The following is a 6,194-nucleotide window of genomic DNA, read 5'->3' as shown; positions in this document are numbered from 1 at the left end:
CCGTTGCCTTCAAGCCTGTCTGCGACCATAGATGGCGGCAGCCATCTATCGTCGTGAAACCCCTGACACTGCGCCGTATCCATTCATTCCAACTACACAAGAACTGTCGGCTCCAAGGTGTAGTCCCCAGGGACGTATTTCGTCTGAACCTCTTACTGTCTTTCTCATATCCCTAGCTACTGGCCTAAAAGTTTACTGGCCTAAAAGTTTGTGCTTGTATACTGTTAAGGCGATGAACCATTTGTTTTCTTTCCCTTCTGTTGAGTTCCGCATAAAAAGGACTCCAATCAGTGTATCAATTTAGTTTTACATACTTCCGATTTGTTAAATTCATCCCATGCTGGACTGTAAGTACTCACGCACAAGCACGCAAGTGCTTTTGTGAGACTAAGTATATTGTATGTATGCTTTCTTTGTGAATAAACTTATTATTATTATTACTGCAATGAGTGTCGCTGTTAGTCTTGAGCCATTTCTCGCGTGCATGGTACGAAATAATTATCATACCACTCCACGGTACTTCGAAACGTTGAGTACACATAAAATAACAAATAAACAATAAATTACCGGCTTGTTTTCGGCTTCCTGCGCCGTACGGGTATAGGGTGTTTCCACATTACGTCAATCCGCCATTTTGTTGTTAGAGTGAGTGAATAAGAAATGTTTTATTTATCGGAAGATAAAAAGAAAAAAGAGGCGTGATGTGACTTATAAGCTTTTGTGCACTAGCGATTTAAGGGTGTAGATGGTTGAGCGTGTTGGTTTCTAATTTACGATAAGGAAAGAAGGACATTGAAGACAAACAGACAAGACAGGCTTGCCTGTTTGTCTTCAATGTCCCTCTTTCTTTATCGTACATTTAGGGGTGTCGTGTGAATCTTCAGAATGCTCGCTTTTATCACGCGTCAGACAGCTCATGAAAACAAAATGGTGAACGAAATTACGTCAGTGAAAACAGCCTGCTATATAGTTGTAAGAGAGGGGGAGCGAGGCACTGGTGCAGCGTAAAGTCACAGGATCCTAGGGAAACTACCAACAAGCTCCCCGTGTGTTCGCCATTTTGGCCCATGGAATGAGCAATTTCGCCTCGGTTATACCTCGGTGGACCGATGAGCCGCCTCGGTGGCTCCGAGGCGAGAGCGCCGGCCTACGGATCCCCAGGTGGCGGGTTCGAATCCCGACCGGGGTGCCGCAATACGATGGAGGCTTATTGCGGAGAAGGCGCCGTGTAACCGAGCTCTCGGTTGCAGGTCAAAAGATCCCCAGATGGTCGAAATTAATCCTCAGTCCTCCGCTGGGGCGTGCTAGATGCCAGTTGTAGGTTTGGCACGTAAAACCCCCAAATTTGACTTTGGTGGACAGATTTGGACTCTCGGTGACGGGGTAAAGGCCCTTCTCACATACCCAGATTTTGTTAACCACACACCGGCAAACAAGCGTACATCGTCGCACCGCCATCACATCACATGCGGCATCGGTGCTTTGCGGTATTGAAAAATAATTCCCTGTCTTGAAATGTGCAAGAACAACAATGTCATTGTTGGAATCTGTGGATATAACCATGACTGATACGTTGATTGCACACAGCGTCAAAAAAAGCTTATAATGACGAGGAACACTTTCAGTACAATGACGTTCCATAGCGATCTTGGTGCGACTGGTTTGGAGCGACCGTTTCGAAGCTTCAAATGTTTGATGGGACCGAAATGGCGACTACCATGGCAACAGATACAAATTAGCCAATTTTGGTCATTTGCAAGTTAATATCTGTTTGTGTCCTGCTAGCAGGCAGGGAGAGAGAAAAATTTGTTTGTTGAAAGACCGAAGAGATTAACCAATTAATTGCAAAACGAGCGTGTTGGTAACACTACTTAAACTTGAGGAAGATACACAGAAAGATTGCTACTTCGTGCTCGGGAAGGGGGGAAGAAGGATAAAGAAAGTACAGATATGTATAGAAAGAAACTTAAAAAACAATCATATACACACGAAAAATAATATGATATAAAAATACGAAAGTCAAACATAAAATCAATCATAAAAAATTAGTCAGAGCATATGCGTCCCATAGAAAAAAACAGGGACAAAAAGGAAATAGGCACATAAGCTATGTTAACTTTTTTTAGTTAATATTTAGTGAATTGGTAGCCACATCGACTTATTGGCAGGTTTGCCATGGGCAAGAGCCATTGAAAAGACAATGGTTGACCGGAAAGATTTGCTGCTTGATCCTAGCTCGTTCCTTGTCATGCATGCTGCACTGACATAAGAGATGATGTTTGTCTTCAACCGATGAGCCCGTTTGACAGAGTGGTGATGGCGTCCTGCCGATCACGTGAAGGAACTTCTCGGTGTACCCGACACGAAGGCATATGCGGTGGAGTGTGGTTTGAGTACGTCGGTTGAGTCCTCGCGGTACACGAAATTGGAGAGGGTGTCGATGCCATAAAGCCGCTTGTATAGTGACACTGTGAGTTAGACCGAAAAGAAGAGCGAATGGGGTCTCCGATGTGATTTGCCAATCGCCTGGCATCTTGTCTTGAGTACGGAATAATGATTATAGATTCGGAAGTCTTCCATTTTTGATTACAATACCTGCAGACTCGTTACCGGCGATTCCGCAATGGTTAATCGAAAACTATTAGAAGACAACCGTATGTCCAAATCAGATCGCCTCATGACGAAGATGGCCTATGTCCTGTATTAGCTGCCAAATTAATTTTTTTTTTTTTTTTTTTGCGTTTGAATTTAATAAGTTTTGAAGTGCTGAGTTCGAATCAGTACATATTGTCCACTGCGTTGATGCTGTTTGAATGATGAAATGTAGAGCTTTCCGAATCCTGGTTAGTTCAGCCGCGGTAGAAGATGTAGCGTGGCTTAGTCGTGCTTGAAGGGTAAAGTTAATAGATTGAACGTGTAGTCCTATGCCTTGTTATCTGACATATAGTGGATCCATCGGTAAACATGTGTCGGTGACTAGAATAGCTGATCCCTAGAATGTCGTGATAAATATTAAATCCCGAATATGGGCGTCGGAAACGACCTGAAAGATGCAAATGGCGTGGGTAGCCCACCACTGAGGATGTTTAAAACTTGAGCAAAACTAGGAACTTTTCTAGTGTAGCCCATTGTGGCGAGATGATGTGCCTTATGAGTTATGGCGTGTGCGATGTCGCAGATCCTTGCGTATTGGTTCCTGAGTCCTAATGACAACGAAGAGTTGTCTCTGGCTTCTGCAACGTTTCCAACGTTAAGGCCCGTTCACGCACTTGCAACCGAGTAGGACTGATTGAAGGGCGATTCAGACACTTGCGTTGAGTCCGACCGACTGCGAGGGTTGCAAGGCAACAGCTGCGTCGGCTTCAATAAAACAGGTTTTTACCTCGTTTTGTTGGAGCCGACGCAGCTGTAGCCATAGCCACCCTCGCAGTCGGTCGGAATCAACGCAAGTCTGTGAATCACCCTTGAGACAAGACCAGTTTTAAGCCTCTTGCGACGGCTTAGGATCGGATGTGCTGCTGCGGACCTAGTCCTAAGTAGAGATGCCGCGAACTTTCTACGAACCCAAGGTTCGAAGATTGAACCAATCGAAAGATTCGCGAAGTTTCGAAATGTCAAACATATTACATAAAAAAATTCGACGAGTTTCGAACTTTCGAATTCTTCGCGCTCAGATATTCTATTGTTTTCAAACTTCTGATTTTCCGCGATATGAAATTCAAAATTTTCAAACTTTAGAATTTACCACGCTAAGAAAGTCTACGATTTTCGAACTTTTGACCTTTTCAGGTTCAAAAGTCCGACGAAGTTCAAACCTCTGAACAAAAGTTTGACGAATTTCGAACCAAGTTCACCCCCATAGGTTCAGAGCTACAAATATAAGTAACACAAGATATCACCAATGTGTGAACGGTGGTGAAAATTGCACTTAGCTGATGGCGCATCAAACGACTCGCTTCTAAAGCGCTGAATGATCGCTTTGGAGTGGCCTCGGCCTCGTACCTTTTGCAGCGATAGCTGTTATGGGCTCTTTCCACCCCTGGGCTATTATTCTTACCGTTGTTGATGTTGTAGTTGTTGTTGCAGTTGGCGTCATAGGGCAACCTTCGCCGATGTTGCCAAATCCTTAAAAAAGAACGCCAAAAGCCCGCGGGATCGAACCTAGGTCCGCTGCGTGCGAAGTGAAAGCGTTACCACTGAGCTACTCCACAGCTTTTTGACGTAGAACTACGTCTTTCTCCTCGCTTAGAAGAAGTTGCAAAGTTGGGAGATCGATGTCACGAAAACGAAAACAGATAACACCGAAGGTCCGACCGATTGGCATCGCCGTGCTCCCTGACGGCGCGCCGTGCCCGCTGCCGAGAACCGCGCAGTGCGCACGCGCGTCCTTTAGCTGCGATATCATTCTTGAGCTACCTGTCCCCCCCTCCCCCCTCCCCTACACGGATTTCTTGGAGTTTCTGGCCTCGTGCAGTAGACCATTTCAGCTCACATTCTCACACTCCTTCACATTCGCACCCTCTCCGAAGGACCTGACGACCTTGACGTCGTCGGTCGTCCTAGACGTCGTCCTCGACATCGTCCTCTTAGACGTTGTTCTCGACGTCGTCTTTGAGATCGACCTAGAGGTGGTCCTTGAGGTTGTCCCAGAGGTTGTAGACGTCGTCCTCGGCGTAATTTTAGACGCCGTCCTTGAGGTCACCCTAGAGGTCGTCCTTGAGATCGCCCTAGAGGTCGCTATAGAGGTCGTCTTAGACTTCGTCACTGATGTTGTCCTCGACGTATTCCTAGACAAATGCGATTGCAATTCATAGACAACCAACAATAGTCGTTTCTGCAGAAATTTCTTATCTGCTGGCTTGTTCGTTTGCTCGCTTCAACGCGACGCGCTACTGTCTGATTGAAATGGCGATAGACGCCGCCCCGGCAGCCGTGATTCCACAATCTTCGCTCATCGCTCTGGAGAATGGCCGAACGGCCGAGCTCACGTCCTCTACGGCACGGGCAGTTTACGCGACTCTCAAGCGCGACTCGGCCGCAAGCGTTTGCTCCCCCCCCCCCCCCCTCCTCTCTCATTTCTTGTGCCATCCGCATGTAGTTCTACGGATATTCATGCAGCATAGAACACCTATGCCCCGACCAATTATTAGTTTTGCGGAATTTCTGACCCACAATCGCTTAATTGGTATCTTCAAAATTACGTTTGTTGCCTTCAAAACCAAAAGTTTCTAGCCACTAACAAAATAAAAGTAAAATTAAGAAAAAAGCAGTGTTGCCATTTTTTGGCATACCCTCAAACTAAGCCATGTGTGAGCATGATTCGTCCAAAGTGATTGAGTGCGTGAACCGGGAAAAGCAAGCGAGCTATACTCGTCCAGAACGGTTTGGGGACGGTTCCCCGTTGACGAGCTATGCTCGTTCAAAACGGTTAATTAAGGGGTTAAGCACGCTATTGGAAACGGAATCTCAGTCTGATATTACAAACGAAGAATTCGTAAATGCTTTCAAAAATGCAAATTCTGGCTTGACAAAAAAATACTACACATCATGTAAAAAGACCTGCAGCCATCAATGGTGATTATGAGCGATTGTGTGCGCACCGTCGCCAATCAGAACGATGGGCCAGAAGAAAACGAAGATTATCGATGAGATTCGTTAGGCACGACGGCTTCAAAAAGGATCCAACGTTACTTTGGTAAACTTTTTTGGATACGCTGGACAACACTTTGTGGAACTCTTGACCCTCGGAAACGTCTCTCGATGGTTTGGATTATTGCTTGTGACAGCTCCTCATCAGTTGCACCTTTTCCTAGCGCTAACATTAAGACGTAGCCAGCCGGAGATTACCATAGCTGAGGAATACTATACAAAAGACTGACATGTAACTCAGCGAGCACAACTTTCAAAGCTCGAAAATCCACATGTTCTTAAAATAGCACTATTTTTTTTTTTTAATGAATCGTTTAGCCTAGAGCCACTAAATGAGCTGCGCTTAGAGTATCGGCACTTCATTCCCGGACATTGTTGTGGGCGCCGCCATTTTGGTGCTTGTGCAGAGCAGACGCAACTGCCGATCATCACGATTCAAAAGTGCGACAGTATCAAAAATGCTGACATTGACGAGAAATTTTAAAAGTGATATGACAGCACTTTGTGCTCTATAAGGCGCTTGTTTAGGGTGATCCAGGTGTTCG

This window comes from Ixodes scapularis, unplaced genomic scaffold (genome assembly GCF_016920785.2).
Source record: "Ixodes scapularis isolate PalLabHiFi unplaced genomic scaffold, ASM1692078v2 PGA_scaffold1__304_contigs__length_218370807, whole genome shotgun sequence".
NCBI classification, from domain to species: domain Eukaryota; kingdom Metazoa; phylum Arthropoda; class Arachnida; order Ixodida; family Ixodidae; genus Ixodes; species Ixodes scapularis.
The sequence above is the reverse complement of the archived record's forward strand: the minus strand, read 5'-3'. Positions refer to the sequence as shown.